The 25,469-nt window shown below is 40.8% G+C and overlaps 1 protein-coding gene and 3 long non-coding RNA genes across 4 annotated transcripts in view; 2 read left to right on the top strand and 2 right to left on the bottom strand.

Annotated features, from left to right (window-relative positions):
* The window catches only part of LOC116062310 (CD276 antigen-like), an 89,105-nt gene that overhangs the window by 16,263 nt on the left and 47,373 nt on the right, over positions 1 to 25,469 (top strand). The gene's annotated exons all lie outside the window — the stretch shown is intronic.
* Positions 14,099 to 15,999, bottom strand: LOC116040098. Its single transcript, XR_004102581.2, has 4 exons — positions 15,494 to 15,999; positions 15,021 to 15,309; positions 14,514 to 14,803; positions 14,099 to 14,410 (listed from the first exon to the last, which is right to left on the bottom strand). It is a non-coding gene; the product is annotated as an uncharacterized LOC116040098 (long non-coding RNA).
* LOC118495221 lies at positions 16,419 to 17,837 on the bottom strand. The gene is made up of 3 exons (XR_004897541.1): positions 17,684 to 17,837; positions 17,463 to 17,569; positions 16,419 to 16,913 (listed from the first exon to the last, which is right to left on the bottom strand). It is a non-coding gene; the product is annotated as an uncharacterized LOC118495221 (long non-coding RNA).
* LOC116040097 lies at positions 24,340 to 25,133 on the top strand. The gene is made up of 2 exons (XR_004102580.2): positions 24,340 to 24,719; positions 25,000 to 25,133. It is a non-coding gene; the product is annotated as an uncharacterized LOC116040097 (long non-coding RNA).

Here is a 25,469-nt window from a genome sequence, read left to right as displayed (position 1 = left end):
ATATTTCACAGTAACAGTTTTTCGTCAGATCGTTTATAGAACATGACGTTTCCTATTGCACCTGAAGGCAGCTTCATTTCATGGAGAAAGAGAGAAAGAAAAGAGACGAGCGAGAGACGTCGACTGTGCTTTGTTGTTTGGCAAACAGTCAGCTGTTCCCCAAACTCCCGCCAGTTCAGGGCTTGTGTTTGGTGTTTTAAAACGTTCTTGTAGAAGTGATAGAGGCAGTGATGTCACTGTTTACTGTACGGGACTCTCACACCTCCTCTAAACGCAGCGTGATGTGGGGTTGTGTTTCTCCAAACGTTTCTTTCTGCTATTTACTCGCAAGACAGGCGATAGTAAACCTAGACTCTTCTCAGCATCAACAAAGGGCTCTCACTAACTTTAAAAGGTCGGGAACTTATCTCCTTCTGCTTTTACCCTTTGATAAGTACCAGCTTGTTTTCTGTTGGAACAATTCCATTATAGATTTAGATTTGAATGAAAAATAGATCTGAATGTTAAATTGCTAGCTGTTTCTGATTGGCTACTGTTAGTGTTTGTAATCCCTAATTAAAGTTTGAATGTTACATATCTAGTCGTTCTGATTGGCTGCTGCTATTTAAACTAAATGTCAAATGGTTGCATTTTTTTAAACACCTGTAAATATAATTTCTATTCACATGGCTTTTTTGATACCTGGAAAACTAATAAATATGTTGTTTGTCATTCAATGATATGATTTTTAGATTATTTTTGATAACAGTAACAACAATAATAGGCCTAATATTAGCGCATAATCATTAATATTCGTGGGCAATTAGCCTCCATCTTATTTGATGTGGGGGGGGTGTTAGGGACCTGGATAATGGATTGGGGGGGGCGCGCTGGCACAAAAAAGGTTGAGAACCACTGAAATAAATAATCTCTCAAATAAAGTCAAGATAAAAGCAGGTTTACAATCCAATTAAAATGCTTCTATCATATTTGTGTAAATATCACTACCTCTTGTTGAGCTCAGTGATAGCAGCAGGAACAAAGCTACTTTTGTACCACTTTGTTCTGCACCGTGGGATTAAAAACCTCTGTCTGGAGGGAAGAAGCTTAAAATCCCTGTACAAAGGCTGGGAGTCATCATTTAAGATAGATGTAGCTATCCTCTGTAACTGTCTGGTGTACAGGGATGCTGGGTTAAGTTGTGGCTCCCCAATCAGCTGACTGGACCATTTCACTATCTGGTTTAAGGATTCCTCTCACCAAACCATGACACCAAGGAACATGACAAGACTGATGGTGTGTCTCCATTGGCAGCGTCTTTTTCCCGCTTCCCATTCATTTCTATGGTAGCGCAGTGCACTGCATTCTGGTAGTGTTGCGGGGACTTTGGAGAAGCGGGGCGTCGAGTCGCCCTCTCCTCATTTGCATAAAGTTGAATCCAACCAACTTTATGCCAATGAGGAGCAGCCGGCTCGGCTCGCCATCACTCCAAAGCTGATAAAAATCATTTAAACTGACCTTTGTTGATCTGAAATGAAGCCTATTTCTCGCTTAAAATGTTTTCAGAAACTATTTTGGTAAAATATGAGATCGTATTCCAAACGAGCCGCCAATATGGTCGGTTTTGAAATTCGGGAGCAGCCAGCCCCACGTGAAGTGTTCGTCCAATCAGCTGCAGCCATGGCGGTTGTAGGAGGGTGTAGACTGGTTTCTTTGCTTGTCAGTGGTCAGTGAAGAGAAACTGGTGGCAAGCTCACTAGCGAGTAATGCTGGGAAGAGGGGCGATCCCATCTGTGAAAACAACGCGTACTGTGTATGGACACCCACTTTGACTCAGTAAAAGCCTGATAAAACATGGTCATTATGGTTGGATCAATATTAAAATATGAGTTTCCTTAAACGATGCAAGCACTGTTGACTAGGCCTGTCACAATAGTCAATAAATCAATTCATCGCACGATAAAAAAAATTGGCTCGATAATTTTTCCGGCCGCGATAATTTCCATTTGCATGCTTGTTTGTTCTCTCTCTCTCTCTCTCTCTCTGTGCTGTGTGAGTTTCTATCTTTGTTTTTCTGTTTATTTGGGGTTTTGTATGTGATTATTTTGTTGTGTAGTTGTTAGTTATTAGTTGGTGGAGGGTTTTGTTCAGAAAGTTCTGTTGTCAGCTGGGCATTATGCCCGTGTTTGGCGGCCATGCGGTGCTGGAGAAGCTGACACGCCGACATGCGGTGAGGATTTCCCCTCATGTGGGCTGTTGAGTGGAGGAGGCCAGCTATGCTGTCGGGGAGGTTGTGGGGTTTGACAGTGTGAAGTCTGCCTCCCGTATGAACAAGGCTGTGGTGATTTTCCTGGATGATGTGGCGAAGGTTGAGATTGTGGTGGAGAAAGGAATTGTAATCCGTGATACTTTGACCCCGGTTCTCCCGCTGGTGAGCCCAGCTAAAAGAATCACGATTTCAAACGCACCTCGGTTTATTAAAAATGAGGATTTGGCCAAAGAGCTGTCACGGTACGGCCAGCTGATGTCTCCCGTTAAAATGGTTCCGCCATTCGGTTCTCCGGGGCTCAGACTCAGATGTTGCTCCACCTGCGGCTGACTCAGACTCGGCAGGTGCGCAACAGTGTGCAGAAACTGCACAGGTAACAGAGGTAGACACGCAGGAAAAAGAGAATAATGTTGAACAACATGAGTGTGGAAATACAACTGTTAACGAAGGAAATGCCCAGTCTAATGAGAAAGCAGAAAATAACAAACAGACAGGGAAAAAGAAAGGCAGTGCAAATAAAACAAGCTGCAGTCAGAATGTTACAAATGTGGTTGATGATGGTCTGGCTGAAAATCTGTCTGAAGAGATGGATAGAACTACAAGATCCAGCAAAAGAAAAAACAGTTCTAACAAAGAGCAGAATGATGCTAGAGCTAAAAAGCTGCTAGAGGATCTGTGTGATGATGATGATGATGATGATGATGATGATGATGATGATGATGATGAGGAGGATTGTGAGTGGACAGCATCCCAGGTAGAGAAGTTAACTCTTTATCCTCTGGATAAGATCAAGAAGTTCTTGCAGGACACTAAAGGGATGAAGGCGGTTAAGACGGAGCAGTTCTTCCCTGATCTGAGAGGGTTTATCAGGTCTGTGGCCTGGCTGAGGAAAGAGACAGAAGGGTTCACTATCCAAGAGGGTTACCGCCTCAACAAACTGGTGACTAAAGCCAGAGCTCAACTTATTGAAGATGATGACTGGTGTAATATGTTTCTCCACATACTTGTTGTGTGTGTGTTTTTGTTTTTACTCTTTTCTTTTTAATGGCGGATTTAAAAATTGGATCCTTAAACATTAATGGAGCAAGAAGTGATGTTAAAAGAGCTTCTCTGTTTAAACTGATGGAGTTAAAACATCTAGATGTTATCTTTGTGCAGGAGACTCCCAGTGATGTGGAGAATGAGAGTGAGTGGAGGAAGCAGTGGCCTGGGGGGGGGGTTATTCTCAGCCATAAAGCCTCTGACAGTGGGGGGGGGGTCGGGGTGCTCTTCTCTAAGGGCTTCCGTCCCTGCTCCTTTAGTGTGGAGGACATCATGTGTGGGCACATTATAAAAATGAAGGTTAAGCTTGAAAATGTTCAACTTATTTTTATAAATGTGTACGCTCCAGTTTCGGCCATTGAACGAATGACATTTTTAAACCTTTTGTGTGATGTCATTCAGGATTGTACTGATGATTTTAATGATCGTAATCACCTGGAGCCTCATCCTGCTTCCTCGGCCAGACTCAGGCGTCTGATGGAGAGCTGTGAGCTGGAGGATGTGTGGAGAGGTTTTCACATCAACTCCAGGCAGTACACCTGGAGTCATTCCAGAGACAACATGTTGTCTTTGACCAGGCTGGATCGCTTTTGTTGTTTTAAGCACCATTTTGGTGTGTTTATCATTTCTCCTGTTGGTTTTACGGACCATTGTCTTGTCCAGTGCTCTATTTATATTCAAAATGTAAAATTGCACAGTGCTTATTGGCACTTTAATACTGGACTTTTAAATGATAATTCTTTTAGAGAGGCTTTTAAGTGTGTGTGGGGTCTACACCAGAGTCAGAAGTCCAGTTTCCATCACTGCAGCAGTGGTGGGATATTGGAAAGGTTCAGGTGAAACTTTTTTGTCAGCAATATACTCGCAATGTCACCAAGAACATTACCAGGTCTCTTCAAGACCTAGAGATTGAAGTAGTGGAATTACAGGATGTGGTGGATTCCACAGGAAGTCAAGGGCATGTTGAAGCTCTTAAAGTTAAAAAGGCTGCTTTAGCCAACCTGTTGGGCATCACAGCACAGGGGGCTCTGGTCCACTGTCGCTTCATCAACGCTTCCCAGATGGATGCCCCCTCACAGCTTTTCTTTGGTCTGGAGAGTAAGAATGGTCAAAGAAAGATCATCCACTCGCTACGCTCTGAAGATGGAGATACGGTCACGGGAACCCCTGAGATCAGGAGATTTGCCACCTTGTTCTACAAAGACCTGTTCAGAGAGGAGTACGTGGAAGATGCTGAGTCAGCTGCGTCTTTCTGTGCTGGGCTTCCTCAGGTGGGTGCTGCCAACAACACGGTGCTGGAAGATCTACTGTCCCTGAATGAACTGTCTGTTGCTCTGATGAGTCTGGGGAACGGTAAGGCACCAGGCATCGACGGGCTGCCTGTGGATTTCTACAAGACCTTCTGGCCAGTTATTGGTGAAGATCTGCTGGAGGTCTTTCAGGACAGCTTGAGCAGAGGACGCCTGCCGCTGAGCTGCAGAAGGGCAGTCATTACCCTGCTGCCAAAGAAAGGAGACTTACAGGAATTAAAGAACTGGAGACCTGTTTCTCTGCTGCGTGGGGACTATAAGATCTTGTCCAAAGCTCTCGCTTCTCGTCTTCGAGAGGTAATGGATGAAGTGGTTCATGTCGACCAGACTTACTCTGTGCCCGGCAGGTTAATGAGTGATAATATCACTTTAATTCGGCATGTTTTGGACGTCTCTAGCTCACTGGGTATGGATACTGGTCTTATTTCCATAGACCAGGGAAAGGCTTTTGACCGGGTTGAACATCAGTATTTGTAGCACACGCTCGATGCTTTTGGCTTCAGCCCAGGTTTCATAGCTCAGATTCAGGTACTGTACCGTGACTTTGCGAGTATATTGTATATTAATGGTATATTATATAAGAGTATATTAATGGTGGTTTGGCTGCACCTTTTAATGTGCAGAGAGGGGTACGGCAGGGATGCTCTCTGTCGGGGATGCTTTATTCCCTCGCTATTGAGCTTCTGCTCTGTAAACTTAGGAATGAACTTTTAGGTGTGTATTTTCCTGGGTGCGCTTCAGCTGTTAAAATATCAACTTATGCAGACGATGTCATGGTTGTTTTGAACAAGCAAACAGATATCGACACGTTGGTAGAGAATGTAAGTATTTTTAATCATATCTCTTCTGCTAAAGTTAATTGTGCTAAGAGTGAAGCTGTGGTGGTGGGAGATCAGCTGCAGAGCACTCTATCTCTCCCAGGAGGGCTCACCAGGAGGGGTAAAGTATTTGGGTGTGTTTCTGGGTGAGGAGTGTGTGTGATGCAAAAAAACTGGGATAATGCTCTGGAAAAAAATAGAAGGCCGATTAAAGAAATGGAAGTGGCTCTTACCGAGCATGTCCTATAGAGGGAGGACGCTTGTTATTAACAATCTGCTGTCCTCTTCTCTGTGGCATAAACTGTCTTGTGTGGATCCCCCTTCTGATTTACTTGCAAAAATTCAATCTGTTTTGGTTCATTTTTTTTGGGGATAAGCTGCACTGGATTCCCCAGGCTGTTCTGTTTCTTCCCAAGGAAGGAGGAGGACAAGGACTTGTTCATTTGGCCAGCAGGGGCGCTGCTTTCCGCCTGCAGTTCCTCCAGAGACTGCTGTTTGGCCCTAAAGACTTGGTCTGGAGACCTCTGGCCCATTGGGTGCTGAGAGACTTGAAGGGTTTTGGACTAAAAGATTCTCTGTTCCTGATGGATGTGAGGAAGCTGAGTTTCCAGGCTTTGCCTCCTTTCTATCGTGGCGTGTTTACAGTGTGGAAGCTGTTGACCAAGGAGAGACGGGTGCAGGGTGACTCCCTACACTGGCTGCTACAGGAACCGGTGGTGTACGGCGACCGGTTGGTTGGATTACCCCTGCTGGGCTGGTTCTGCCGTCTCGGACGTGTTCTGCAGAGCACGGGTGCTCACGCTGGGGAATGTGGTGGACATCACTGGACCAAAACTAAACAATGCTGCTGCTTTGGCAGCTGTTCTGGGTGTGAGATCAGTCAGAACAATCTCTAAACTGTTGGACCACTGGAAGTACAATCTGTCTGGACATGACTCCATAATGTTGGAGGAATATCATGTTGGTCTGATTACACCTCAATCTGACGATTCCTTCCCTAGTTTATGTGTCCGCCCCAGTCTTGATAATTATGTTGGTTGTTTTTTGGATGTGAAGCACTGCACTTCAGACCTGAAAGAGGCAAAAGGAAATGCCTTTTTATAAAATGATGGTACTGTGTTTAAATAAGAGTAAACTCCATGAACGGGTTGACACACCGTGGCGAGGACATCTGGGTTGGCGGTTGATGTTCAACCTGCGTGGAGGAGTTTATACAAACCAGCATTAACTAAAAGAGTAGCTGACCTCCAGTGGAGAGGGTTACACGGGATAGTGGCGGTCAACGCCTTTCTGTCTGTCATCAGTCCTGGTGTTAGCAACAAATGTCTGTATTGTGATGAAAAAGAAACTGTTTCATTGTTATTCTGAGTGTGTGCGCCTGCCGCTGTTGTTCTTGCTGCTGGAGAAACTGTTCAGTAAGGTAGGGGAGGTTTTCTCCAAACACATGTTCATCCTTGGGTTCAGGTAGAGTAAGTTAGCTAAACATAAATGTCAGCTGTTGAACTTCATCCTGGGCCAATCAAAGATGGCTGTGTATGTGAGCAGGAAGAGGAAGGTGGATGACTCTGTTGATGTTAATGTCAATCTGCTGTTTACTCGGATGGTGAAAGCCAGAATCAGGATTGACTTTAATTATTATAAAGAGATGAAGGATGTGGATCAGTTCAGTGAGATCTGGGCCCATGGTGATGTGTTGTGCTCTGTTGAAGGAGACCAACTAATTTTTGTTAGTTGATGTCGTGTATTTAAGTGTAAATGTATGTACGTATTTATTGGCCTGTTGAAAAGAGATTATTTTTGTAGATAACGAGATGGAACATTGATAAAATAAAGTTCCGAGAGCGAGAGAGTGAGCGAGCGAGAGCGAGAGAGAGCGAGAGAGAAGCTGCACCTTCGCCAAAATGAAGACTGAAAAACAGAACTATTTTGGTACAAACATTTACTCGCCATGTGGCAGATAGCCATATAGATAGATTTAATTTATTAATTATACATTATTTAAATTTAATATTTAGCGTTAAATAATTGTTAAATGTAGTAGAGTCTGTAGTCTATCGCACAAACACTCGAGGAATGCTGTAAACATTTGACAGCCAGTAGGCTATGAATTACCTGGGAGAACAGACGGGTCACAAACGGCAATTCCACAACTGTCCAACAGCGTGAAAGACGACATACCAAAGGAGATCAGAGACATATTGTGGATATTTAAAATGTCTTCCAGTTCCAGTGTTAAATATTCTTTAGAAATAAAAGTGTATTGATCTTTGAAAAGGTGTACCTGCATTATTATGCCATTATCATTATATCAGATGGAAATGGTCTCGGAACGACAATATTATCGTTTATCGCAATCATTTCTGGGACAATTTATCGTCCAGCAGAATTAGTTATCGTGACAGACCTACTGTTGACCCTGGTTGCACACAGCTTCACAGTTGGCTTCAAAGTTCAGTGTTGCATCAAGGATGGTCCCAAGGTATTTATAGCATTCAACGTACTCAATGGTCTGACCGTTAAAGTGTCTTCGTTCTTATGATTTTTTTCTTCTAAAATCAATGAGCATATCTTTAGTTTTAGATACATTAACCTGGAGGTAAGACTCCTCACACCAGCACACAAATTCATTAATGAGTGGACCGTGGCTGGTCTCGTTGTCACGAAGCAGACTAACAACAACAGAGTCATCTGCATACTTGATAATGGTTCTGTTGTCATATTTGCTCTGACACATATCTGTGAAAAGAATGAATAACAAAGTTGACAACACACACCCTTGTGGGGAACCTGTGGAGGAACACTTTCAGTCGGACAAAATACCTTTGACCCTAGTCTCGCTTTGCCAGACCTTCCTACACAACGCTGTGGAGGAGGGTCTGGCTAGTCCACACGGCATTATGTGATAAGAGAAAAACAACCTCTGGTTTATTGGCATTTCTTTAAACCAATCACATCGTCTTGGGCGGCGCTAAGCGCTGCACGGAGCCCCGGTGCTGCTGAAAAATAGTCTCGGGAAGGAACTTGTTTTGGTGGAACGTCTACGTTCAAATGTTGTTTTAGTCATGACAACAGAAAACTCAGATTGGACAGATAGTCTAGCTAGCTGTCTGGATTTACCCTGCAGAGATCTGAGGAGCAGTTAACCATAGTCCTCAGAAATCCACCGGAGTTTAGAATGCCAACACAAAGGAAGAATCTGGTTGGAAAACAAAGGACATACAGGTCGGGGCTATAGACTACATAGACCCTAACTATCTGTGTCCTATTAGTTAGAAAGTCAAGGATCCAACCCACCAGATTATTACTTAAATCAAACTGTTTCAAAGGCCTTCTGGTTAAAACATGGGGTTGGATCGTGTTAAAAGAGGAGGTCAAATCCACAAATAAAAGTCTTGCATAAGTCCCTTTACCATCCAGGTGTCTTAAAAGCCTGTTAAGCAGAGTAACTGTAGCATCCTCCAGCCCTCTGTGAGGCCTGTATGCAAACTGCCTCAAGATCTCAGACCTGACCTGTTTCTCTAAAATAATTATTAAAATGGAGGTCAGAGCAGTGTTTCCCACAGGTTGAGAATTTAGTTGTGGTGGTGGGTGGCGCGGGATGTGACGGCTGGGTTCAGCAATAAACTTGTCAAACAAAGAAACAAAAAATGACAACATGACAAGATAATTTAGAAAGAAATAACTTTTTTACATATTAAACAAACCAGATAGAAGATGATACAGATGAAGTGTAGCTGTGCTCTGTCAGCTAAATCTGGTTAGTTTGTCAAATAAAATGTATGGTTCAGCAGTTAAATGACCTGATTAACGTTACCCAGAGGTGAAATGTATTAACAACTTAACCTTAAACCCATACTAAGATCAATACATAAAGTTACATGTTATTATAAATCTCAACCCTGGCTGTGTGCACCTCCTAACTCCTGTTAAATCATATCACACTAAGGCTATCCAAAGTTAATTCTTGTTCATTTTGGTTGTTATGGATCATTGTTCATTTTTTAAAGGGTTTTAATCCGTGTTTTGGGGATCCTAATAACGTCACGCTGTTTTGTACTATACATGTCCGTGTTGCACTCATTAAGATCTAATTTGAACAGATTTCTGTCATTCAAACAACGCTGGATTGTAGTTTAAAACTTTTACAGCAAACTTAATAAAATGCCGGGTTTTATTCAGGCTTTAGTGCATAAATAACGTTCCAGTTAATGGGTACGGCACGGAGAGAACATTGACTGAAGGCTCGATTAGCGGTTAGCTCCAGTTAGCGCCAGTTAAATCCAAATATAGATCAGCCTAAGCGGACTTAAATAAAAATTAGGTATGAAACAATTAAGGCTGTCACAATTTCGATTTTAAATCAAAATCGATCGAAATTAAGTCACAATCTTGAATATTGAATTAAAAAATGGAATAGTTGATACTGCCACGCCCCCATGTCACGTCTGGTCGGCTGGTCAAGCGGAAAAAAACACACGTGTTGAAGTGCTGCGAGTCAGTCAACCTCCTGTAACTTAGCTGGAGCCAGTCAGAAGATAGCATGGCAACTGCAGATGCTGGAGACCCATCGACAGAACTTGAGCCCCCTCCTCTTTCACTGAAGTGTGTGAAAGTGTGGAAGTATTTTGGATTTCCAGTGAGTTATGTTGACAACGTTCGCGTTGTTGACATAAAAGCCACAGTTTGAAAGCTCTGCTATGTGCGTGTACCATATCAGGGTGTCCGCAGGGTTTTAAAAAGTATTAAAAGGTAGTAAATCAAATTAGTAAAAATTAAGGCCATTAAAAGGTATTAATCGCCATTTTACGAGGTATTATTTTTTTAATAATTTTGTTTGCCAACTATGAGTTGTCCATTTGTTTTATGTCTATTTAAGTTGATCTTGTAAAGTATGTGTGATATTATATCCTATCCCACATCAGGTGATAGCCTATCTTAGCCTGACAAGCCAGACCCACATCCAGATGTTGGGTCTGGGAACTCACCATTGGCAGGGCTCAACCCGAGGGGCGGGATCAACGGTTGTCTTTCTAATTCCCTCTGCACGCTACAACCAGGCAGAGCAACGAAGAAGGTAGCGGAGCTAGTTGATAGATTCAACTTTTGCCGTAACCGGTGTTGTGCCGAAAAAAAGACTGCCTGCCGAAATACGACTCCACGCCGCTAGAGGGCAAAGTTGGTCAGTCTAAATAGTTATGTTCACCAATATTACCGTTTTTTCTGATTGCTTAAGCACATTTTTTGTAACTATTGGCTATTTTTGCAAAAGTCTAGACACAAATAAGAAAACCTTTCACCCAATTATCAAAACATTGTAGTTCTCTTGCAAAAGCGAACACAGCTAGATTAACTCTTCACACCTTCGTAAAAATGGTGTTTTCGTGTCAAAGAGTAAACACAAGCCATCATCTACTAAGCACACAATGTGGCAACTACACACTGATGGTATGAATACAAAACACATCTGGCTTTTGCTTTCTCTGTGTACAGATGTCAATTTGAGGTCATACTTTTGTCATAGTGTCATGTAAACATACAAGGATCCAAACTTCAAGTATTGGTGTTTATTCACACTCATCAAAACCAAGACAAAGTCAGAACACAAAATAGTAATTTCACAAAAAAAAAAAAAAAGTATAAAAGACAATCAGTCTACATCATGTCGTCTTTCTGGGTCCGGCCACAAAATTTCATCCACATCGCATGCGATATCCTCCAGTCCAAGGCACCGGGGAAAATATCTCCTTGAATGCCGTATCCAGGCTTGACATGATGCCTGATCAATATCTCCACATGCCTCCTCCATTGCCTGTAAAAGGGCTACCTGTTGATGAGGATGACGGTCGTACACTTTCCAACGCCAGGCAGAGAAGAACTCCTCGATGGGATTTAAGAATGGAGAGTATGGAGGGAGGTTGAGTGCCATGAAGAATGGGTGGTCCGTAAACCAGTTGCGGACCAAAGCAGCCCTATGGAAACTTACATTGTCCCATATGATGACATATCGGGTATGCTCTGGTCTCTGAACAGTGAGCATGTCATGTAAGGTGTCCAGGAATGCAATAATATGTGCAGTGTTGTATGGGCCTATGGTTGCATGATGGTGAACAACACCATTTAGGCTTATAGCTGCACACATGGTTATGTTACCACCACGTTGTCCTGGGACATTGATGATGGCACGGTGTCCAATAATGTTCCTGCCACGTCTCCTGGTTTTACTGAGGTTAAAACTGGCCTCATCTACAAAAAAGTAGCTCATGTCCCATGGCATCTGCTTCTAGTTCCATCACTCTCTGGACAAGACAAAACAAATGCAACACATCAGGCCCATGCACAGCACTACAGTATGCACTTCCAAATTCAGAACCAATGACACTATAGCTTACCTGCACATAGTCATATCGCAGTTGCTTTACACGTTCTGTGTTTCTCTCGAAAGGAACTCTGTAAATTTGCTTCATTCTTATTCTGTGGCGCGCAAGTACACGACTTAGTGCAGAAATGCTTACACTGTGTATATTTTGAAAGATGGTGTCATTATCAATTATGCGCTGCTGTATTTCGCGCAGTCTTATTGCATTATTGGCAATCACCATGTTCACTATATGGGTCTCTTGCTCTGGAGTGAACATTCTTCCTCTGCCCCCAACATCTGGATGTCTAGCAATTCTGTAAAGTAACAATTTCAGTATTTTTGCATGTATGGTACTGTTGTGTTTCTCATTAGAGTATGGCAGTGCTACAAAGTACTTACCGATTCTCATTCGAAATGTCCTAATGATGCTTGCCACAGTGTAGCGGCTCAAATTAGGCTGAACGCGTTGGCCAGCTTCCCTCAGGGTCATCCCATGGTTGATGACATGGTCCACTACTGTAGCTCTGATGTCATCAGTTATTCTATTTCTTACTCTTCTTACCCTTCCTCTTTCCCCTCCTCGTCCTCTTCTTGCTCCTCCTTGTCCTCTTCCTCTAACTTCCTCTAACCCTCTCGCTTCTTCAAGTCCATGTCCTCTCCCTCCAACTTCTTCAACTCCACGTCCACGTCCTCGTCCTCTTCCTCGGCCTCCTCTGATTCTCACTCTTCTCACTCTTACTGCTCCTTCCATTGTACTCCACACAGACAGCTTACCTGTGGCTTATTTATAGTGCTTAGGCTGATTGCAAAGTGAACTAATTATCTAAGACAGTTTTCACATGTGAATGTGTGCCAGACAGTTGGCAAAATAGTGTTAATGATAGCCATACATGTGTATAATTTTGCTAGTAGTGTGTTGGAAATGTGGTAATTGAGTGTAAGCACAGAGTTGTGTTTAAAGTTCTGCAAAAAGAGTGTTGTGCTGTGAATTGTGCCTACAGTTTTGCAAAGTGTGTGTTACAAAATTGCAAAATGAGTGCAAAGCAGTGTTTGTGCTTTTAGTTTTGCAAACTCAGTGAGTGGTTTTGCTATACGTATTAATAGTTTTAGAAATTGTGCTACAAGATTCACGATTAGCGCTTAAGCAATCAGAAAAAACTGTAACCAGGTCACTTTTGAAGGGCTTCAGCCCCAAATGTTTTTATTGTAGCCCCGAATGTCATTAGCCTAGTTGTTTTAAGCAACACAAAGTTTAAGTTCCCGTGTTGCCGTGACGTTAACAGTCTACATGGTTCAGGCTCAAACTCACGGAGCTCTGGAGCAGACCCGTGCGTCGCTTTGTGTGTGTGTTCTGTAGGATATATAAAATGTAATAATGTAAATGTAATACATATGACTGAGGTCTACTAAAAGTGCTGAAAAGTTTGAAAAAAATACAGTTTGAAAAAAAATACAGAAGCCAATTGGGTGATTGTCAGACGTTGCTGTCCTGAGTTAGGGGGGGGCAGTCACATTTCGGCAGGTCCCATATACCCCTGCCAAAAAAGGACTGCACCCCCATAACTCAGGATTGCAAAGGCTGACAAAGACAAACTTTTCAGGACTTTTAGTAGACCTCATAACATGCAAGTATAGCAAATTGTGTGATTGTCAGACGTTGCTGTCCTGAGTTAGGGGGGGGGCAGTCACATTTCAGCAGGTCCCATGAAAAAATATAGCACTCACAATGATATATGTACCAACACACTAGTTATTGTTTATTCACAAAAAAAACCAATGACAAACATCCAACAATGTAATTCAGTAGTAACAACGTTCATAACAGGCAAACAGACAGAAACCAAGAACCTCTGTAATGTCAAAAACGCTATAATTTCCATTTCTACATATTTAAATGACTGTTGGTCTAGTTATTTACTTTTTTCAGTAATTTCACCTATGTGTTGTTTTCGGGTCACATTTGACCTGTTTTCAAAGTTTCTTTATCAGAAATACATGGAAATGCACGGAGGAGGATAATACAGGAGAGGAGGAAGCTGTAGAAAGATTGTAGGAACATGGACAGAAACCAGAAAACATGTTTCATTACATACTGTACTAACAGTACTGTTGGCCTTTGCTAAATGTATAAAATGTGAATACGAATGAAGGACAAAAGGAGAAAATGTGTCCGAGGCTGACGAAGACTCGCTGACACTTCCAGAGGGCTTGACTAACAAGCAAATGGTGACACAGAGCCAGAATAAGGCCGCCTGTCACTCATACCAATAAATCAACACACATTTAAAAATGTGGTTGAATGACAGCATGCTGTATACGCTCACACATGTAAAGAAACACACAAACAGAAGAGGCAGATGAACCATGATGAACTGTGTCATCAAATGCTGGAGTTCATTCGATGCAGCTGATGAAGGATCATCATCGATCCAATGACCACAACATGTAGACAACGATGTAGCTGAACTTGTTCTGACACACACACACACACACACAATCACATACAAACACACACACACACACAACTTCAAACTACAGCCAAATCACTACAAGCCTCACACATGTAGTCACTGTCAGTAGTGATACATTTGGCACATCGCTGGTGGTACCACCGATGACATGAGTCACAGGATATCTGAAAAAGAGAATTAGATATACATTAACACATACAGTGTCCGTAGGCTTTCTCTCTTAAAATCTTTTGAAATCTTATACTGACAACAACAAAATTGGGCTACCCAGGAAACTGTCTCATCCTGGCCATCCTCCACGTTACCACAGATGTGGCAGACTTCACTGAGGTCATCTGACAAAATCAAAGAACCATAACAGCTCAGGTTTCTGTTATTGTTATAAGACTTCAATAATCAATTTAACTAAAATAAGCTATCCATGCAATACTCCAGCATGTCACCAACATACCGCTGTTTTCCAGTAGAGTGGTTGCTATGACCTTTCTTAGTCCCTCAATGTGTTTTTTTGATGATCCAAAGGAGATGCTCTGCCCTTTTAAAATGCATTCTGCAAACTAAATACATTGTGTCTTTGTGTTAGTATAAAGCATCTATTAAAAGGTATAAAGGTTTAGTAAAATCACACAAGTTTACATAAACAGTGTTTTTTTTTTTAATCTCAAGAGACATGAAACAATGACATTAAAGTGCACAACGATTCTTACACTTGTTCAGATGAACTTTGTAATTTGGTGGTATGCAACCATTTTAATATTAAATCTCTGTACCAACCTTTAATGCAAATACTCCACAAGATGTCACATCTTTTTGCAGAGGGTGAGGGAGAGAGGTGCATGACCATTTTGAGATATTGAGTCCCCTTTGTCTCGTGAATGCTCTTAATAAAACAGAAATAAAGTACCTAGATATATGTAAAGGATAAATTACAGCATGGTTTTACAGGGTGTTTGTGTGTGTGTTATACAAGTTACCTTGTCACACCTTGACAGTGTTTTATGTCCTTTGCCTTTTCCCCAAGAGGATCAAGGAACAATGACCTCTTCTCTGATGGAAGCATAACCTATTGTACAAATGGGAAAGTACACCTTGCTGTTTTTACATTCATTAATAGGTTTTCACCCTTTTCATCTCGATGTTTGCGAAGTTTGTATACATGCTACGCTATCACATGAAAAGGCTCAACAGAGGGAATATTGAAATGCAGACTCAAAAGCACGATTTCTTACCATGACACTTTAACTCACCATCAACATCCAGTGGTTGTTCTTGTTGACAATGCCAATGATTAATTTGAACATCAGGATCAAGCTAAAATTAGAAAAACATGGGTAGAAAAGGTATATTTATACATCGCTCGGAAGGACTAACTCAAAGATGCATAAATAAATACTTGAGTCTATATGTACTGTAAAATCTCCACATACTTCACGCAGTTTGCTTTTATTATTCCAAACATCAGTCATGGCAAACATGTCGACAGCAATTGCCTTTTCCCTTGTTCGCCCATTGTGCTCTTTGACCAGGAGCTCCAAGTAGGCATTAATAACCTGAGATGAAATGACATACAATATCAAATAGGATCTGTTTTCTGCATATATAACTGCATAAATCCCCTATGTAAACACCCTGTACCTCACTCTCCAACTGCATATTTGGGGCTGTTCTTGCTATATCTGCATAAAACAGTTTGTAGGGCCCAACTTTGGAAAGAAGAATGTATGGATTCTTTCCTTTCCATGCATCCATCACACCTAGGGAAAATAACAAAATACATAAGCACAGCATATTGAATAGTGCAATATTCATCACATAAATTGCAATGAATAGATGTCATTACTTACAAATATTTCTTTAATGCACATTCATTAAAGCTTTAGTGCGTAACTTTTTTATAGTAATGAAAGTCTGTTACATTCAAGCCATTACCAAGTTAGTTGCTAAGTGAAATTAAGCCTATTTGTAATGTAGGTAAATAAAAGAAACAATGCTTCTTAGCTAAAAGTACTGATATTGTAATAATGCCAAAACAATTGCCTTTCTATAAATTCAAATTGACAAACTGTTTGATCAGCTGTCACTATTGTAGAGTGAAAGAAAGACATACATTTATCAGTGGTAGCTGATACAGTGTAGCTCAAGGCAGGAGTAGAGGTGGAAGCAGAAGTGGAGGTAGGGATGGTTGTGGAGTCAGAGGTGGAGGTAGGGATGGTTGTGGAGTCAGAGGTGGAGGTAGGGATGGTTGTGGAGTCAGAGGTGGAGGTAGGGATGGTTGTGGAGTCAGAGGTGGAGGTAGGGATGGTTGTGGAGTCAGAGGTGGAGGGTGGAAGCAGGGGTGGGAGTGGAGGCAGGGATCGAGGCAGAGATTGAGGTTACCCCTGTGGAGTTGAGGATCTTATGTGGTATTCTTTCCTTTTTGTCGGTGTGTATTTTCAGGTGGTCGGTGTTGATTTTAGGAAAACCACGACCTCCCTCACTTTCCAGATCAGCACTCTTGTCCTGTAGAGCTATGACTTTGAAAGGCCCCAAGAAGTCAGGCTCCAACTTTCCTCCCTTTCGCTGCTGGCTTCTCACATTCAACCGCCACACTTTGTCACCCACCTTGAAATTAGATTTTGTGGTCTTTTGGTTTTTGATGTGGCTTGTGGCAGTGGTGTGTCGAGCAGCCTGCAGGGCATCACTAATATTAATAATGTCCTCTGTAGGGCTGTCATTCTCCACAGCACTCTCCACGCTGCTGTCCACCTTTTAAAAATAATATTGTATACAATATCATAACGTATTACATATCAATACAAATTATTTCAAAAAGTCAAAGCAATCACTTGCAACAAAAAATACCATGTACTCCTCAGGGACCTGGGACGGGTATCTGGCTTCCCTGCCAAACATCATATAGAATGGCGAAAATTTGGTGGTTGACTGTTTTTTGGTCCGTAGACCAAACATCACAGCATCTAGATGCTGGTCCCATGTGTCGGGCCTCTGCCCTCCAAGTTTATATATATATATATATATATATATATATATATATGGTTGAATATGAATATATGTTGTAAAAGAGGCCCATAAATAATTAACTGCAGCTATATGCAGTCTGGGAAGATTTGTAATGCCGAGTGCATGACAACTTTCTGCTCTAATCCCTCTGGTATAGTGTAGAAATAACTTCAATAGGGGCTGTATTTCTTCACAACTCCCACTAATTTTGCTTACCTTTGTATGGTACCATTCATTTTCTCAACAAGACCATTGGTTTGAGGATGATATGGCGCACAAAGGCTTCTTTTTATCCCAAGGATCTTGCAGACATCAGTGTTGATCTGAAATACATTTTTCTCACTTTACAAATAATGAATTTTAAAGTGACTGATGGTATTTTATTTTGCCCCCACAAATTACTGTTGGTAGCTACATTGCAAGTAGTTTTATTTTACCTGATTTACAAACTCCTTCCCCTGGTCTGTAAGAATCCTCTTGGGAGCCTCAAACTGGTAAAAAAATTTGAGGATACAGCCAGATACCTCTTTAGCCGTTTTAGTTTTAAGAGGGTAAGCTTGTGCCCATTTGGTTAGGTAATCAATCATAACACATATGTAACTGTATCCCTCTGTAGTCACAGTCAGCTTCCCTATCAGGTCCATGCCAACAAGCTCAAATGGATGTGTTACCTAAAAGACACATAGGTGACTGTCAGGTGAACATCAAGAACAAGGAATAGGACATAACTGGACAACATCTGTTGGGATGAAAGACAGCAAGGGTAAAGACAACGGAAAAACCAAAAAGACACTATGGGCACGAGGTGAATTAATCAGGAAAAATATAGGATTTTTTTTCTTACAGTGATTGGTGCGTGAAGCTTCTCCTCCTTGATTTGAGCTCCACTGGCCTGGCAGTGCAAGTATTTTTGTTATGTAAGATTTCAAACATTGATGAATTACAGTAGACCTAGCCTAGATGTATTTAAGTGTGAGATCATACAGTGTGATTATAGCTGCAGAGGCCACCTTAAACATTTACCCATGTGTCGATGTCATCTGACATTCTACCAGTAGAACCGTTTGCTGATGGCATCCCTGGTTTTTTTTTTGGGCACAGTGCGCCCCTGTGCTGCTGTCGTGAAAATCTTTAAACATTGTGGCAGCCTCTGCAGGTCCACACACCACCTCTATGGTGTTCTTTTTCTTCTTGTAGAAGAGTTTTCCGTCTTTGGAAAAAATAGTAAGCTGTATTAGTTTGGAAAAAAGTAATATATAGGTCTGTGATAAAGAGATCACTGACTTTTTTGGAGGTGGCTATTCTATATAAACACCTAAAGTTGCCTTTACAAAATATGAAACTGTACGTTAAAATCACAATAATCTATGTGATTGGTGCACTAGCATTACTCGGTGACTGTGTGGGGTGCAGTCGTATTTCGGCAGTAGTTCTGTTAATTAATTACTAACATGATCTGTTATTGCATACGAGCAGATCACACATTCAAATATAAACTCAGGTTTCATACGCATTTTAACCAATGCACTTCCATGACTTTTTCATGACTTTTTGGCAAATTTCCATGTATTCCTGAAAATGTCAGTCGACATTATACAATAGGAATAGAAATGTGTTCAAGTTTACCCTCAGAGCTTTAACAATAAAATGAATGACTCGTAATATCACTTCCCGAATAGAACGTTAAGATTAAGACGTGAAATAATTATTTATTAAACGATTTTTTTGAAATCACATATTAATATGCTGTGTTAAAAAACAACAACTTTCCAGCCCTGAAATTTGCACTTTTCCAGTTTTTTTTCAAAACGTATGAACCCTGTAAACTGATCTATCTATAAATTAATAAATGTGTGGTGGTTGACAACGCATCACGTCTTCTTACCTTGCACATCAAAAGTGTTGGCCTTTCGACGAAAATTTGTTTTTTCGTTCTTGGAGTATCCCTCTGGATACTCACCACTTAATAAGTAACGGAGAATACATTTGTATGTGTCTTGATCCGTGATATGTGTGTATGTATATAATGTAATGTCCTTAATGTGTGTATGTAGGCTATGTAATCTGTATGTCCAACATTTTTCTCGTGTAAACTTGTGACAAATATTTCCCCCGCTCAAAAATGGGACGTTACTGTAACTTTTAAAATAACATTTTATTTACTCTTGGTTTGGATATCAGGACAACATGACCGTCGTCATATCGTCGTATTTCGGCAGGCAGTCTGTTTTCGGCACAACAGCAAAACTCGTCAGCAAAACTCCGAACACATCTTCATTTTTTAGGAATGACTTCAGTGCCGTTCTTTGTTCTTTTCTCAAAGAAAAGCTTAACTCCAAGTCTTCCAGAGTCGCGGCCAAAGCCGATTCCAAAGACCGCTGTTAGCCAGCAGCAGCTCTTCTTTGTTTTCAAGTAGTTTGTATCCCACAAAGATGAACAGAGATCCTGAGTGGTGCATCACACAGATGAAGAGTATAGCGCAAACATTCCTCCAGGGCGAGCAGTTGGCAGGTGGCATCTCAGCTGTTGAGAAACTATTGTATAGGGACAGTAGAAGTGGATAGGTTATTCAGATTGATGAAGGACATGTGTTAGCGGTCTCAGTGTAAAGGTGGTTTTGTGCATTCTCTTAACAGTGTGGAAGTGTCATTGCTTTTACCTAAATAATTAATTTGAACAAGTTCTGATAAAATCTACTATGTACTCCTAGCTCTCTATGTAGATGCTGTGATGGTTGACAGTGTTTCCTCTAGAATAGTTTTCAGCAGCGGGGGGGTGGGGGTGTTGAACGTCAAAAAGTAACGTTACCTGAAAACGGCGTGTAGATTCTTTTTAGCATCTCACATCACACTTTCAGTCACTATGACCACTACTACTACGGTCAGAAACATTAACTGTGCCGAAATATGAACAATAACGTCGCTGTCAACGGGCTTATCTGCTAATGTTAGCTACCGACCGTTAGCTTAAAACCATCCAGCAAATAGACGGTGACGGTGCCGTTACCTGAAACCGGTGATTTAACGTCACCACTCATTTTACACACAGTTTAACAACAAAACAGAACGCTGAGTGAACATTACTAGCTCCGTTTTTCATGTTGGTTTTGAGCGGTATGCTTCCCTCGTGGGGAAGAAAAAGCATTTCAACTGAAGTACTTCCCATGAGATCACAGGTTGACTTAGTTTAAAATGGTTATAATGGCATCACAAGTTCAAACAGTGAATGCTTGTTTGCTTGTCTGTATGTCTGTCTGTCTTCTTGTATTTCACTTTCCTCATGGAGTATTTTCTATGTGTACTCATGTGGGTGTCTGTACATACAGAAGAAGGTCCACTTAGTTTGAAGTGGTTATAATGGCATCAGTGGATGCTTGTTTCTTTGAACTGCTTTAATTTAACATTTTATTTCATCTATTAATTTTATTCTAAAGGTGAATAAATGCAAGATGGGTTAGGGTCGCAAGATGTTTCCAAAGTCAGAGAGTCTCAATCTATTCTGTTGACTTTCTCTATCTGCATTGTTCTATTGGCCTAGAGAATGTAGTTTTATAAATCTCAAACTCTGTTTAATGGTTAGAAAACGTGTTGCCGTATAAACCTGCAACTCAATGGCGTGTTGGTTTAAAAAATATTGAGAAGGTATTAAAAATGGTATTAAAAGGTATTGAATTTACCTCCAGGATTTCTGTATATACCCTGCATATTCTGTGTGTTTACCATTGCACGTTAGCCTAGCAGCTAGCGGATATTCCTTCTGCTTATAGCTTTATCCCAACAAAACCGCACGGTTGAATTTCAGCCTGCGTGCACGTTTTGTAGCCTAAACAGAGCAGCTTATATTGGTTATATTAGAGAGAGCAACAAGTCAGCGAACTGCCCGAGTCGCCCTCTTTGCTATCGTTCTGCTCAGCTGCTGTGCTGGCTCGATGGTGTTTTAAGCCCCAAACTAAGCCTTCAAGGCAGCGCTGCGACCGTCGTCTTCAACCATAACCATTGCCTAATCCTAGTGCCTTCCAGGCAGCGCTGCCTGGAAGACAATGTTGGGGGCTCTAACACCAAACTCCGTGTGCTGCGAAGAGTCTGCCCTCAGGATTGTCGGTAAACTTTTTTTAAGTTATTGTTACATTATGTTGTTAATAAATGTTTTAAATTTGACAATGTAATGTGGTACATTGCGAACAAAGGTCAGATATTATATTACATACAAGTCTAGTCTAAAAATGGCGTAGCAACCTGTGCTAAAAAAAAGAAGTAAAAATCGAGAATCGAACCGTGACCTTAGAATCGAAAATGTAATCGAATCGAGGATTTGGAGAATCGTGACACCCCTAGAAACAATACATACACACGTGTCAAGCGTGATTTATGCTTCTGCATAAATCTACGCCATGGCTACGTACGTGGAGGCACGGACACTACGCCGGAGCCGCATTATTGTGGAACCCACGCAACTTCTAGGCAAACCTGCCCTTCAATAGCATCCACACGCTACTATTGGGCAGACGTCCATGCAAGGTAACAGAACCTGATTTGTTCAGGTCCTATCCCCTGACCAGTCGGCTATCCTAACCTTAACTACTCTAGGTCAACCAATCGGGCTGGTTCGTAGGGCGGGACTTGCCTAGAAGTTGCGTGGGACGCGCACCACCCGAAAAATGGAACTACACGTCGCGGCGACGCACCACCGTGGCTTGGTAGCGTTGCATTTCCCCCCCGACTCATTTCCTGGTTCTCCTTCTCCATAAACAACATGAAATCAAGGAGAGGGTTAACTTCTCCTGCTCCAGATTTCCCACCGTGGTCAGAAAGAACAGAGGAGACACTTTGTTTCTCTCACTATGACTCTAGAGTCACTACTCACTCTGAAGATATTCACCATCACTCTCTCACTCGCTCTACCACACACACACACACACACACACACACACACACACGTCGGCCCTGCTATTCTCTTAAAGAGATCGACGCACACACCAACACACAATTTTAAACTTCAGGCCACTTACGTTGGCTACGGTGAAAGGTCTGCGTGGAGCCTCTGCAGGACCATAAATAACGCTGATTTGTATCTGAAAAGTACCTTATGTGGCTCAGTAATATTCAACTTGTAGTTTTATATCATTTTATAGTTGTAGTCATTCAGATTGAACCAGCGAAGGCTGAAGAGATCTTCCAAAAGGATTTTATGCTGAAGGATGAATTCAAATAAATAAATCATGACCATGTCTATTGTCTCACAATAGAATTATACTCAAACATTTTCCACAAAACTAAATATAGATTCTTTTGTTTAATTCACTAGAAGAGATAATTGTGTAGTGTTGAGAGACCTGAAACTGTATCTCAATATGAGTGTTATTAAATATGTCTCTATATCCTTATATATAATATATAATCTCTATATATTCTTTAAAGCTTTTTATAAATGAGTTAAACGTATATTTAGCTTCAAGAGTTGGAGCTTCCAGAGACTCCTGCTGCATAAATCCAAACTGTATCTCTCTGTTCCCATTGAGCCCCAATAACTGCAGAGCTGACCCCCCCACCAACAAACACTCAGCTTACGTCTGAAATCACACATTCTGCACCACAGACTCAACATCTAAACTATCGTTCAATGTGTGTAATTTTCAGTGAGTGTAATTTTCAACATTGTAACCATGGTAACCCCTGCCGACCTCCGCTCTAGCGCCATCGCCAGATAACGCTTAAATAACTGAAAAAGGGTAAATAACTAGACCAACAGTCATTTAAATATGTAGAAATGTAATTTAGAGCATTATTGATTGGTTTCTGTCAGTTTGTCTGGGAACGTTGTCGTTACTACCGCATTGCATTGTGGGATACTTATGCAGGTGTAGTGTCCAGTGTTTGCATCATACTGTAATATTTCACCAGAAATAGTATGCAATTCACGTACTATTGGTTTCATACTCAGATCATCAAGATGTCTGACATACTAAAACATCTCCCATACTGTTTTAGCCTACACATGTTAGTGTGGAACTTCAGACCAACCAGAATGATTTTAATCCTGATGTTACTGAGCTGTAGTCAGAGCTGAAAGAAGTACTCTGATTCTTTATTGGAGTGAAAGTATCAAAACCACCAAGTAAAAGTCCTGCATTCAAAATGACTACTTCAGTAAAAGTATAGAAGTATCAGTAAAATGTACTTAAAGTAGCAAAATAACAAACAGGTATTATATTTGATAAGCTGATCATATGTTTTGTATGTAAGATCAAAGTAACTAATTATTAAATACGTCTGATAAATGTAGTGCAGTAAAAATAATCCTCTGAAATGTAGTGAGGTACAAGTATAAAGTAGTATATAATGCAAATACTTGAGTTGTTTACCTCCCAAATTGTATTTTTACTGCTCATGAAACATTAACTTATACATAAATAACTTAGCTAAGCTGTGTGTTTAGCTGGATGGGTAATATTTTCTTTTAATAAAGCCAATCAGCTGTAACAACAACTGTCATAAAAACAAGAGTTAACCCAGAGTCAATCATTGACTTGTACCTGTGAGCCTCGGCTCAGGGTTTAGAGAACACATTTCACAGACGTCAGATATAAATATGATTTAAAAGAGTTTTAGGTTTCAGAAGCATGCACACCTTCAGTTGTTCTCTTTGTGTAGACTGAGATGTTCAATCTGCTGTATATGATCTGTGTTCCATTCTGAGTCTTACAGTAACTTTCTATCTTCTGTTTCAGGGTTCTCCGCTGGATCAATAGTTGCTGCAGTTCTTGTCACATTTTTCGTCACACTTTTTATTGTTGGTCTTCTAGCTGTGCTTGTATACAAGGGTTGCATACGACTACCATGTACAGAAAGTTAAGTTTTAAATAATGTTTTGAATAAACATATTAATGATAAGCATACAACACATTATTTATATACAGTATATGTCATGTTTAGAGTTTTTGAGGTTTTTTAACTTAAGTCATTAATCATTGTGTTGGTATTTACACCAGAGTAAGATCAAGTCAGTTGGGATTTACTTCTTAACTTTGTTTTATTTCCTGCAGGATCACAAGTCCCATCTAGGTAAGGAAAGAAGTACATTCTTATAGTAAATACTTTATTAGATATTGTTTAGTTTAGTCTTGTAATGTCTGTCCTATAATCAATTATAATCAGGAAACCAGATACATGTGACCTCACTATGTAATCCCACTGTGGGATCCAGATCATTTACAGGTCCCACACACTTTCACTTTGCTTTCTAGTTCTGTAAGTTCAGTAACATTCACTATCACTCATGTATCAAGATGGGTGTTTATGTTGTTAAAAGACAAAATATAAGCATAGCATGAAGAACAAAAATAAGAAGCATCACACACACACACACACACACACTGTAATTAACAAAGTTTTTTTTTTTTTTTTTAAATGTTGACACAGTGATGTATCTGCCTGATGACCTGAGAGGCCTGATGATCAATGATCAATGACACATGTATTGCAACATGAATAGTCTCTTACACTAACCAGATTTTCTGAATGTATGACAGATCAATTATGCTCCTGCCCACTGACATGGTTGTAAAGTTATTGTTATCCAATGTTTGCTCTCCAAATGTTTTAAAATGCACATATTTAGATCAGAGAAATCCTTTTTTTCTTTCTTTCTTCGAACCCTGTATAAAAAGGTAGTCAGTTGTCTACATCAGGTGACTTTGCCTGAAGTTGATGTGTCTGGGACAGCTGGTTGACTTGTAAACATGTAATTGTTTCAGATAAATCTGAATGGAGGGAACTTCTGCAATCTCCGATGTCTTCGTGGACTCCTCGTCTGACAATTTCTTCTGTACTGAGGCCGCTGTGAGGTCTCACGCAGTCAGCAAGGAAATTACTTTACTTTCAATTTCATTAATAGGACCAATAAGTTTAATTGAATAAGAGATAGAGTGAACTGGCAAACCAAGAAAACCACCACACCTGCAGAAGTGACTCAAATGTTAGTAAAGTAACTTGTAGTTTGACCATGAAGTGACCAAAACATTATTACCACAGAATCTGAAATTCAAAAGGCAGCTGGTGAAGAACGGACTGTTTGTGTTCTCCTGGAATTATTTAGATAAAGTCAGTCAATATAGAATCTGTGTTTTTTTTTTGTTTTTTTTAAATAACTACATTTTGTTTATGATCCTCAGCTAAAGGAAACAAGACTGCACCAGCTGTCTCACTTAATTTAATTTTAAAGGGG

The sequence above is a fragment of the Sander lucioperca genome, chromosome 6, assembly GCF_008315115.2.
Source record: "Sander lucioperca isolate FBNREF2018 chromosome 6, SLUC_FBN_1.2, whole genome shotgun sequence".
Classification (NCBI taxonomy): Eukaryota; Metazoa; Chordata; class Actinopteri; order Perciformes; family Percidae; genus Sander; species Sander lucioperca.
This window is presented reverse-complemented; position numbering and strand designations above follow the sequence as displayed.